Raw genomic sequence first — 12,525 nt, 5'->3', positions numbered from 1 at the left:
CTGGCCCTACCAGCAGCAGCTTCCCAGCAGCAGGGCAGCGACCCTGCTGGGGTGGCTCTGGGCTCCCCGCCTGCCTTCCCTGCGCTCTGCAGCTGCTCACCCGGGGCCACCCAGCCCCAGCAGGGTGGGAACAGGGCAGGGAGAGCTGGGCAGTGGTGGAGGGGGCAAGAAGGGAGCAGAGGGCTGGAGCAGCCCAGCAGAGCTCTGCAGCCCCTGGCACCCAAGCACAAACCCAGCACCCCAAGCACAGCTGAGAGCATTAGGCTGCAGTACAGTAATTAACTGTGGATCGTGCATGTGACTCCAAGATGTTTAAATGTGAAGCAGTTTAACTCAGTTTTAATTAAAGCTGTTGTGAATCAGCTTAAATCCATGCTCTTTCAGTTCTCTAAGGAAGATTTTAACTGCAGAGGTAGGGTGCTACCTCATGGAGGCAGGAGAGTTTGAGTGGGTTAATTGTTAGAAGCATGTGAAAACCTAAATTTGCTGACCCAAAGGGAGCTCTTGGAAAGGACTCGACTCAGTGTCCTTGAAAATCAGAGAGCCCAATTGCTCTGGGAACAGAGTCCCACGGGGACTGGAGACACTCACAACTCTCTGTCCCAAGAAGAGGTGCTCCTTCTCTCCCTGTTTCCTCCTGTGTAAATACTTTTATGTATCCTAAAGAAAGTCAACCCTACCAAAGTACTTCATTGCACAAATAAAATGGAAAGGGTAAGAAAAAGACCAAATCACATAAATTAGCTCCACTACTGAGCAACTGAAAAACACTTAGTGCTAGGAATGTGTATTAAATCAGAGCAGAATGCAGTATCACAGAGCACTAAATTTGGTGTCACTCCAGCATGTGACACCTTTTGCACTGTAAATACGGTTTTAAGGGAAGATGCTTTCCTGTTAATTATATATAGTACTAACAGAGAATTTCATTTAAGAGTTATTGGGTTTTGTTGGTGTTTGTTGGTTGGTTTTTTTTACAGTGAACTGAACATTACATATGTTCAATTTTAATAAAATATTGCAAAGTATTTACTTCTAGCTGGGGAGAAAGATTTCCAGAGAACTTTCTCTTTATATCAGAAAAAACATCAGAAAAAACTTCTTTACTGTGAGGGTGACAGAGCACTGGAACAGGCTGCCCAGAGAAGTTGTGGAGTCTCCTTCACTGGAGACAATCAAAACCCACCTGGACACGTCCCTGTGTGATGTGCTCTAGGTGATCCTGCTCTGGCAGGGGGTTGGACTGGGTGATCTTTTGAGGTCCCTTTCAACCCCTAAGATTCTGTGATTCTGTGAAAGAGAAAAGTAATTTAGCCACGCAGAGCCAGGAGAGGATTTCCCTTTCCTGTAGGTCTCGTGGAGACTGCAGGAGAAGCAAGGGCCTCTACTCCCAGCCCCTCAGCCCCCTCCAAGGGAAGTAATTGCACATTAGTGAAATACAGAAAGTACTGGACTCATACGTATCACATCGTTTTTTCCTTTAATGTGTGCTAAGAGATCGCTATTAGAGATATACAGGCTCCATGTAGTAAACAGCAATTGCTGAAAAGGTACTTTTCTTGTCTTTGTGCTCACTTAAACAGTTTTCTGTGAAAACTCAGCTGGGAATTTCCTAAAGAGACTAATACTGCCAGACCAGTTTTATCCCTGCTTTCTTTATTTGCATTTCTAAGTCTCAAAATTATTTAGTTAGTAACCAGTGTTACAGCATATGTGGATTACTGGCCCATTAAGACAACATTTTTTTTAGCATGATTTAAAAAAAAGTTTGCAAAACCCCTTTTCCCTGGCCCAGTCCCCAGCCATTCAGCTAGACAAATGGGGGCCCATGTATTTGTAAAACAGTCTTACGTCTGAGCATATTTATTGAGTTTTGGCACCAGGGAAGTGCAGATTTTTAAATACCTTTCTGTTGCTCCTCTAGAACACAAAGAGTATCACGAACCACTGTCATTAAAACACCAAAAACAGCACAGAAACAGTAATATCTCCTGACTTCTTGCAAAGCACAAGGACCTGGTGAATGCTGGGGTTGGCCCACGTGACTAAATACAGCTCCACAGTTCCAGAGGATCTGCAGGGCCCACTTGGCCATCAACATCCTGATTTTTGCAAATCTTAGCCACTAATTTCATTTTTAGAAAATGATATAAGACTTGGGCAATTCTGCTCTGGGGGAAAACAACTCTTACAGACATCTCTCATATTTAGCATGATACTTCTTCAATTTTCTCCACATTCCCCTTGAAACCTGCACCAAACTGTATATTTTAGCATGAAAGATAATCACAGTAGCTGCCTTCCCCATTTCAATAGCAGAACAGCCATTAGTCATCTTGGAGTGGCTACATGCACATGAAGGGCACTGGTTCATGCCAGTTCTTATTGGCATCACTGCAAAGGAACATTTGTGCCTGACTCTGCAAAACTTTGCTATTGAAATAAGAAAAGTACATAAAACCTATTTAGTTTGGAACATAACTGATTTTTGGTGTAATGGAAAGTGGGACCAGACTGACAGTGGCTTTGTAGTCTACTGGGGATAAACTGGAAAAGAACATGGAGGTAGCAAAGAAATTCTTTGGGAGACTGAGATGGAAGAACAGAGAAAACGTAGACTAAGAAATCAAGATTTTTTTTAAAAGCAGCAAAGGATGAGGAGAGAAAAAATTATAAGGCCACACCATGCAGAAAATACAGTATATGGAAATATTCTGTCTCTGACATATAACAATAGACTTCAAATCAGCTGGGAAATACCCTGGGCTGCTGCAGCACAAGGTGACATGCAGGCTGACTGATACCTGCACAAGCCATGCCCCAGGAGGCCAGATCACAGGCCCAGGCAGAACCTGCCCAAACCCCAGTGCCTGTGGGTTTGTGATGGTGTCAGCTTATCAGTTGTACTGAAAAGCAATCTACTGCAAATCAAAGCTGCAAACATGGCTGGAGTGCCAGCAAGACAGACTGGCAGCAAGAGCCATGGGTGCTGCAGTGAGAAGTCAGCCCCAGTCCTGGCTGCTCCAGGAATGCTGGTGAGACACTTAACACAGATGTGACAACGTGGTACTGATAAGGAGTGAACCCTCTCAGATGTTCAGGCACCTCTGAGCTGAAAATACTGCCCATCCTCTGCGGCTTTCCAGGGCAGAGGAGACTCCTTGTTGCCATGGCTAGAGCAGGAGGTGGCTGGAGGGCATGTAGTGATAGGCTGAGGGGGGAATTACTTTAAACTGGAAGAGGGTAGATTTAGTTTAGGCATTAGGAAGAAATTCTTCAGTGCGAGGGTGGTGAGACATTGGAAGGTGCCCAGGGAAGCTGTGGATGCCTCACCCCTGGAAGTGTTTGAGGAGAGACTGGATGGGGCTTTGAGCAACCTGGTCTGGGGGGAGGTGTCCCTGCCCATGCAGGAGGGTTGGAACTAGATGAGCTTTAAGGTTCCTTCCAACCCAAACCATTTTATGTTTCTATGATGTTCATGCTACTTTGTCCCTGCAATGTATGGGCAAACCTTCCCAAGAAGGCCTGACAGCACAGACACAAGCAATAAGGTGTCCTGCAGCCTTGACACGTCCAAGGGGGCTCTGAGGCCCATACACAGGCCCCACATGGGAAGGCCATTTTTGCTGTCCAGGGCTGGGGTATCACTCCTTGTGCTGGTCACCCTGCTTCTCCAGAAGAAAAGAAGTGACTGGACCCTGACTTCACCCCAGCTTCCATACGTGGTTGAAAAATAGGCCAAAAATAATCACTAAAATATCCCTGAACTTGAAGGTAGTGTTGCATGAAGACAAGAGCAAGGGAACAAACCACTCATGCCTTTCTCTTTTGTCTTTTCCAGACAAGGGCAAACCAGTCTGGCCAGGATAGTAGTTTATAACTGAATTAACCTTGAGAAAAATACCTGTCTTTGCATAAATGGAGGTTATCTGAGTGCTCTCTAACACCCCAAGGGCTCTAGGGTTTGTATGCCACAAGCCAAATTCCAGCTGAAGTCCTTATTGCCGTGTCTGACCAGAGAAGCATCATCACCAAGGTGAGCTGGTTAATTTAGCAGTTACTGGTCTTCTGGTCCTTCCAGCTCTTTCCTCTATCGTTAAAAGGAAACACTGTCAAGAGAGGAATCTCATAGTTGGAAGTGGTTGAGTTTCACAAGAAGTTCCAGGTAAAACCCCTTCAGCTGACTTTAGTTTCTGGTCACTTCCTTATTAGTGACAATTTGTCAGCTGTGCCCTTTAAAAATTCCTTGAAGGAAAAATATACCTTGTAGAATTAGTTATCCCTGATGCTCTTCAAAGGTTGAGTGTAACACAGATGGTTTTTCACTTCTGTTCTGCCCACACATGCAGATGAGAGATATTGTTTTCAACATTACTTTCAATCACAGACACTTCAATAATTTGGTCCTCAAAAGTAGCACACACCATGATTTCTTTTTTTCTTTGAGACAGTAAAGAGAAAAGTAGGAAAGGACAAGGTTTTTTTTGAGGAGCAGAGGATAAAGTACTGTGTCCCAAATGGACCTGCTATAAAAAAACCAACCAAACAAGAGAAAAACAAGGAGTAACAAGCAAAGGGCAGGAGAGAACAATCTGGTATGAAATATGAGTCTGACTAATGGCTGGGCACAGACATTAAAGAGATAGGCTGGAAAGCCAAGTAAAAGGCAAAAATGGTTGCACTGCTGTGCTACATTCCAAGACTGTTCCTTCAGTTCCTTGGGTGACCTAAAGGAGAGGATCAGGGACATCTGTCACCAAAACCAGGAGCTTTTCCAGCATGTGCACCAATGGAAAAGTGGTCACCACCATGCCCACACTGCAAAGGCAGCCACACCATTTCTCTCTGGTGCTGAAAAGGGTATCAGAAACTCTTTGGAATTAACTAGCCCATTTGTCACACACACACACACACATACATACATGCATGGCTTTTGCTTGAGGATATGAATGATTCAGTGGAAATGTGTGATTTGAGTAACTGCAGAATTCAGAGAGCCAAAATGATGTGTCTGTGACAGACAATTTAATCTGAAAAAATTAAAAATACAGAATTACTGGTTTTCCTAAGTGGCAAAGACTTGGAGGGTCAACAAGGAATTCACAAGAGCTTAGTGAAAAGCAAAACCTCAAATCCAAGAGCTGCCAGCTGACAAGAGCAGCCTGGAATTATTTGTCTCAATTAGTTAAATTTGTGATTTCACTTCCCCCAGGATTTTTTTGTGTGTGTGTTTACAAAGTAACTTCTTTAAATCCTTAAATTTTGACTTAACAGCTGAGTGTGAAGACTCTCCACTTATATTACTGTTTATTTCACCAATTATGTGGGAGAACACAGGCACATTATTTCAATACTTAGCTTTCTGTTTCTCCAGCTATTCAACAGATTAGTATTAAGGTGAATTATTCTTTTTATGGTAATGTAGTTTCCTTAACTTGACAGTGCTGTGTAAATGGAAAAATAATTAGTATGAGACTTCCTGGTACCCACAAAACCCACAGCAACTCTGGCTGTAGAATGTCATTATTTTTTCTTTACTATAGAATTTTTAGGTTAAGGTATGGAGACCTTGTTTTCTAGTTGTGATTGGTTTAATCTATGTGAAAGCTGTAAAAAGCTCTGGCTGTTACTTGCTTTCCAAGCACAGAAATACAGTTTGTTCCAGTACAACAATTTTTATATTTCTGTTAGTTGGGGTAAGGCTGTACCTGTTTGCCTGTGGTTATGTGTTTAATTAGGTCTACAATATTCCATAATTAATTTCTTAAACAAGATCTGAAATGGAGATTAGTTCTTTTTAGAATTCTTAGCTTACTCATCTCTTTTTACTACATTAAAAAGCTGATGCATTTCTCCTCAGACACTGTTAACTCTTCATGATGGTAGCCTGGTCCAAATATTCCTTTCAGCCCTTCCAGTCAATGTTTCCTAAAAGTCTGGCAATCACAATTAAAAAAAGGCAGCCAATGGCATTCTGAAATTGGCTGGATTTTCTCTCTGTTCAGGATCACACCTATAAAATTTCTTCCACCAGCAGGTCTGCTGCATGCCCCTCACTCTCATTGAAGCAAAAGAATAAACACCCTGCTTGATGGCTGTGCTGCAGATTTTCCCTCTTTCCACCCCAGCTGCCATCCTGAATGTGCTTTGTCTGGACTGCTGCTTTGATGTTGTATCAGGCAGCTTTGAAACAATAACTTGAAGACAGCATTAAAGCCAGCCAAGAGCAGAACATCCAGCCACTACTGTGCAGTTGTGCAGATACATGCCATGGCTTTGCAGGGAAGCTGGAACTGGCCACAGAAGCCCACAAATTCTGGACCATGGGCTGTCTGGCTGCCTCTTAGAAGGATTTCTGTGAAAACCAGGCAGGAGCAAAGCTTCATCCTCCCATTTTGAACTGCTGACGACTTTGAGAGCAAAAAGGGTGGATACAGCCCTGCCAGAGCTGTCGTCATATGTTGTTTTTGAACAATGGAGGATTGAGAGGGGGCAAAAAAAAAGTTGTTTGTGTGCCTGCATCTGTCAATAAGGGAGCTTAAGTTAGGGATGAGAGACAAATGCTGGAGAGGTACTCAGGGAGATTAAGTGCAGCAGATTAGTAGGTGAAGTCTGGTTAGCGTTGATGCAAAAGGTTGTTGGGGAGATTTTCAAAAGCACATGTGGGAGGATACTGCTTGCATACTATTGATTTTCTATTTTGGTGCCTAGCTCTCATAACTGTATGACAGTCTTGCAAAGCCCTGGAGCTCCTGGAGATACTGGAAGATGCCCATGAAACAAGAAGGTGGATGAGTCAACACTGACATCAGCATCCAGCGCAGAAAAGGAGAGGGAGTGAGCCACAGGAATGACACCCCCTCACCCCTCTTATTGCAAAGTGAATGCAATGCACTGGTCCCTGCCCCTCCCCCTACCCCCTGTCCCTATTTTCCAAATAACTGGTAGCTGACAGGGAGGTCGAAGAGGAGGAACATGATCTCCAGCACATGGTCCAGGGTTACCGGCATCTTCCAGTTTTGAGAGCAGGAGCCATTCCTGCAGCAGGGAGCACTCACAGAGGGGGTTGCAGCTCCTGACTCCACTTTTCCTGCAATTAACCCATCCTCATGGGCAGGCAATCTTTTCTCTGCTTCGTCCAAACCTGGGTGATGGCACCAAGCACCAGAGAGACAGGGCTGCAGTGAGTGCCCATATGCATGGAGTGGGAAGAGGGGGTGTAAAAGCAGGACTGGGTTTAATAAAGCAGGGGCACAACAGCTCGTTGCTCACAGTCAGGAAACAGCAGCTGCCACTCCACCATGTGCACTTTGTTTTTTTTCTGAAAGCAGAGAAATAAAGTAGGTCACTATTTTATTTGCCAGAAGCAGAGATTAAGGATATTAGGAAAGGGCACAGTATAGTGTAAGCTGCTGCTGAAAACACTGCAGCTCCAACCTGCAGTTTTATACGTGAACATGAATGAGAAAGTCAGCTGCTGACATGAAAAACAGAGATGATATTTCAATACTCCATGAAGAAGAGATGTCAAGTGTGCGAGCAATAAAGAAAATATGCATTAATTAAAGGCTATTAAAGCAAAGATGTAAGGTTTCAGGCTCTTGAAAAAAAAACAGGAGACAAAGTAGAAAAAGATTAGCTGTCACATATGTTAAATAGTGCTAATCGACTCCTTGTATATTTTCCTTAAGAGGTCTCAGTTTCTAAAGCACTGCACACCTACCAAGCCTCTTAAAGTTGCTGAGAGCTGTGGGTAACCAACAGCACTTAAGATGACACAGCTAGTGCAGGGAGCAGCAGAACATCATCTGTAGGACCAGCACTACAAATCCAGAGCCATTAGGCACCAGCAGCATTGTGGCATGCAAAGGACTCAGATGGTTTGCCATTAAATCTTCACACACTGAGATGATAATTGTTCACTCTCCCTGTTCAAGCATGTCCCGTCCAGAAAGAAACAGGGAACACGATAGCTAAGAGAAATCCAGTTACAAAGAATTGGTAAATTCTAGGAAAATGAGCAAAGAAAAATCCTTTTTATTATTATTTTTTAATAAGAAAAAGGACAACATTCATTCACAGAGAAACCACAGGAAAACATATGCACAAATTATACAATGCAAGAAGAATTTGTACATAATTCTAATAAGTACGAATTATACATTTCAGTGAAGTGTACGATTTCAAACTTGGGAGTTTTCTCTCTCTAGACTCCTCTCTTGTTAATAAGTCCACACAAACTTGTCCTTACCCAAGCCAGGAGGCAGCAGCACTTGTCAAAAGCAGAGGTGTTCAGAAAACACTCCATCAGCATTTCTGCATTGAGACCCCTCCTAAGCAAGCATGTCAAAGAGCAACCAAAGCTCTTGCAAGCAATCAGAAGGCTGCAAGACCACTATGCTCCTTTTCACTTGAAAAAGGGAAAAAGCAAGGATTTTAAGATTAGACATTATTAAAATATGTAATGTCTTGGAATCAGACACCACCTCAAAGGAAGTGAGGACAGAGGCTGGAAAGATTAATCCTTAAGTTATTATTTCAGGGTTTTTTCACTTCTAAATCCTTTTTCTTTCACTATTTGAGGAAGAGCTCCTGGAGAGCAGCTGACATTGCAGTCTCAGCCTTCATCCCCATCTATGTTTCTGCCTGAATTCTTCTGCTACAGATACAGGTTTACTTCCCATGAAAACCAAACCCAGGGCTTTCACAATGTCCAGGGCTCACCTACACAGGAGTGAGGACCCAGACCCAGTTCCCCAAAGCTGAGCATCCCCTTGCCCTTTCCCCAGCCACACAAGGAACCCCAGGACATGGCAGTAGGGGCAGGGTTGGGGGGTGCCCCCATGTTCTCACAGGCAGGAGGAGCAAGGGCAGAACAACACACACGTGGGTTTGCTGAGGGAGCCACTAAAGGCAGCCACCAACCCCAGACGTATCCTGGCCCCAGGTTTTGTCTGGCCCTGTGTGTCACCGCAGGAGACACTGGAGCTGGTTTAGCCCCTAGGAGACCATAGTTCTCCACTTATCCTACAGAAGGGAAGAAAAGTTATTTCAGACGTGATTTATGCTTCATACTCAGTCAAGAGAAACTTGAAGTGAGGTAGAGCTCTGAAATAGGTTACATGGATGGCTACCTAGAAACATCTCTTTATCTCCGTCGTCCACAGGAGAATCCGGAGGACTTTCAAATGCTGCTGCCTGACATCTGGACATGAGCACTGAGATTCATACACTGCACCCTTGTCCCAGATACCTTGTGCCACAGAGGAGAGATGACTGAAGCCATGCCACAGATGGGCCAGGCCAGCTGGGGGAAGGGGCCAGGCCTGAGGCCATTCAACATGACAGCCCCTCGGGAGGAGCTGGCAGCTCCCACCAGCAGGAAAACCAGAACTCAGAATTTTGGTACATGCTTTACCACAGGCAGAGAAGTCAGGTTCCTTGACGTTATTTATCTGATTCTGAACAGCTTCATGGAATTTCTTTTATTATTCCCATCCTTATTAACTACTGCTTTAACTTTATGCTTTCCAGTTTCTCCAGAGTCTCCAGATATAACAATGTCAAGTCTTCTGTTTACAAAGGAAAGCTAATGCTTTAGAGCTACGTATTGACCTTCCATTCACCTCAGAATTTTGTTCTATGTCAACTTCTTATTCTTCCTCAGTTTTGCCTCACAAGCTAATGGAAGAGAGTATTTTAATAACCTGATTTTCATGGGTCCTCTAGCACTTTTTCTTACCTGAAAAATCTGCTGTAAATGGTAGTAAGTGGAAATGCTACTGTTTAGCTTTTGTAGAACTTATTTTTCTTCTTTACAAGCTTTTAAAGACAAAATGTTAAGACATAACAAATGCAAGCCATCTTAGAATAAAAACAGCACTTCAGCACAGAATATTCAGGCTGTGCCAACATTGGGGACCTTCATCTGCCAGTTATATGCTGTTATTCTAATAATCTAGATATGATATTGCAATAATAGTAATTTGATTGAAATTTTAAGCAGTTTTGTTATTCCTTCTGATTTTAGTATTTCTTCATGGATTAATTGTAGGCATTTTTCAGATAATACTACTAGAAAATAGAATTATCTGTAGATCAGGCTTTGGGGCCCTCAGTGAAACTGGGTCCATGTAAATGCCATATAAAATAAGAGTAAAACTCTTTAACCTGAATAGATTGTAATATAAGCAAACCAAAGGGAGAACTAATGAAAAGAGGATATTATCTCAGTTTTCCACAAGCAAACAGGAGTAACATGGAGATTAAAAGACTTATCTGAGGTCAGACAGAGCCTGCAGCAGGCCCTGCTATCCCACTCGCATCTCCCAAAGTTCCACACTTAAATACAAAGCTATCTTCCTACTCTCTTACAATCAAAAGAGATAACTGTAAAAAAGCTAGAGAATTAACTCTCAGTTTACTACAGTCTGGAAATTATTGCAACATCTCTAAAATAAACCAAGTGTCTTTCTCTGAATAATTTATCTGTTAGCAATTTAACAATTTTTCCAGAAAGGTGGGTATGATAAGATGGTTTTTCTTGCCCTGTCTAATGAATCTGGCATACAGGAACATTAGCAAGCTAGTTAAGATGCTTTGTTTAACACAAGCCATGTAAATCACAACAGCTATTTTGTTAGATTTGCCACATAAAAATGAAGTGTTACCTTCTGTACCAGTTGCTACATTATTCCACACTTACCTTGAAGTGAATCTCGTTCACAGAGACCAAAACTAATTGGTGACAAGTTAATTCCTTCAGTGTACTCATTGCTTCAGCAGCTATGCTGCTGAACATCCCACAGATGCTGGAAACTGTGTTTCCTACTTGGCATATTGAGATAGAAAGGACAGGAGGACTCCCCACATGTCCCAGGAAATAGAAGCCTCACAACTGCACAACATGAGGGACTCTGTCACCAGTGCTGAGAAACTCAGTGTAGCCAGCACTACAGACCCTGCTCCTCCACTTCTTAGCTCAACATATGCAACTCTTGGCATCACTTCTTGCCCTCTGACCTTGCTGTACCTATGGTGTCATGGCACATCTGGAACATGCCTTGGAAATAATGAGGGTCCAACATCAGAATCACTGAGGCCTTCAGGAAACAAGGGTGTGTGGGCAGCTATATTCCCTGGGGACATCACAGGTTAAGCCTACAAAGTTCATCTCCTGCTGGCATCGCAAAGCTCTGCAGAAACCTGCTTTACAGTTCTAGCAGTTCTGGATTTCTCAGCAACATATTCACATTACAGCACAGAACCCTTCAGAAAGACTCCCCTGTTCAGAGCTAACTCATGCATTTATTTGGATTAGTCTCTAGCCTATTAGGTTCAAATCTCCCTCCTTGGGGTAGGGACTGTGGTTCAAAGGCTTTATCTTACCCAAGTCAGTCTCACTGCGAACCCTGAGCCCCAGGTGGTGGTCAGAATACTTGGCCAGGAAGTTGAAGACCAAGGTTTTATGGTCATCTTAGCCCAGGTATCCCTTTAGTGCCCCTTTTTTTCTCTTTGCTTCATGTATCTTGATTAGTTATTTTGAGACCAGCTTTGCTTCTCTGGGGATGGAAAGTGCCATGGAGCTCCATGACAAGCTGTTATCATCACAGAGAGGCCCAAGAAGAGACCAAAGATGAAGAGGCTGCTCTCTCATGCCTCCTGTTCTGCTGCAAACCTGCTCAGCCCAACATGGCAGCCTGAGCACCAGGACAGCCCAGCCAGGGAGGTGTCTGCCTGAACCAACCCAGGTCCTTCAGGAAAATGAATGGGGGCCTCCCTTTCTCATGCAACTCAACCAGTACATTAAGAGCTAAAAGGGAGCAGAGGAGAGGCAGGAACTGGCACCTGAACTCTTTGCATCTTTTACCAAGCACCTTGCTGGGAGTCCCTGACCAGCTCTCTCCTCAGCACACCAGTTTTGAATCCTGTTCTTCAGTTTCCCTTGCTAGCCAGGCAAACCCATCTCTGGGCTGCAGCCAAAGCTCTTGTCATGATCCGATATTCGGATACGTGGCAATTTTTTTATACAGGTGATCCCAGATGGTGAAATTAAGACACAAACGAGGTCAGATGTCATGCACACAACAAACTTTTATTGCAGTAACACAACAAAAGTCCCTAGAGCAGATAGGACAGAGAGGAAAAGAGAGACAGAAAAGAGAGGAGAAAGCAGAGAGATAGAGGACAGAAAGTGAGAGCATAGTTACCACCCACGGTCCAGAGATGTCGTTGGTGGGGAAGTGGTTCCTAGTGGGGAAGTGCTTCCAATGCACCCATAGAGTCCCAGATTTTTATACAGTTCCTGCCCACTGCACCCCCATTTTTTCCCTGAAAAAGGGAGAAAATCCTTCTATCTTTTCCCTGATAGCAGGGGTAGGTATGATGCCAGGGGCTATGTAGTCTTTGTTTGGCTAATTGATGAGATCAGCCATTACAAAAGAGGAGGTTGAGTCAACTGGCACCACAGGATTAGTTTGTTGCAGAGGAGTTTCAGTCCTAGGAAGTGGCTTGAGATTGGTACTC

Source organism: Chaetura pelagica, unplaced genomic scaffold (genome assembly GCF_000747805.2).
Source record: "Chaetura pelagica isolate M959 unplaced genomic scaffold, ChaPel_1.0 scaffold247, whole genome shotgun sequence".
Taxonomy (NCBI): domain Eukaryota; kingdom Metazoa; phylum Chordata; class Aves; order Apodiformes; family Apodidae; genus Chaetura; species Chaetura pelagica.
Note: the sequence above shows the minus strand (reverse complement) of the source record.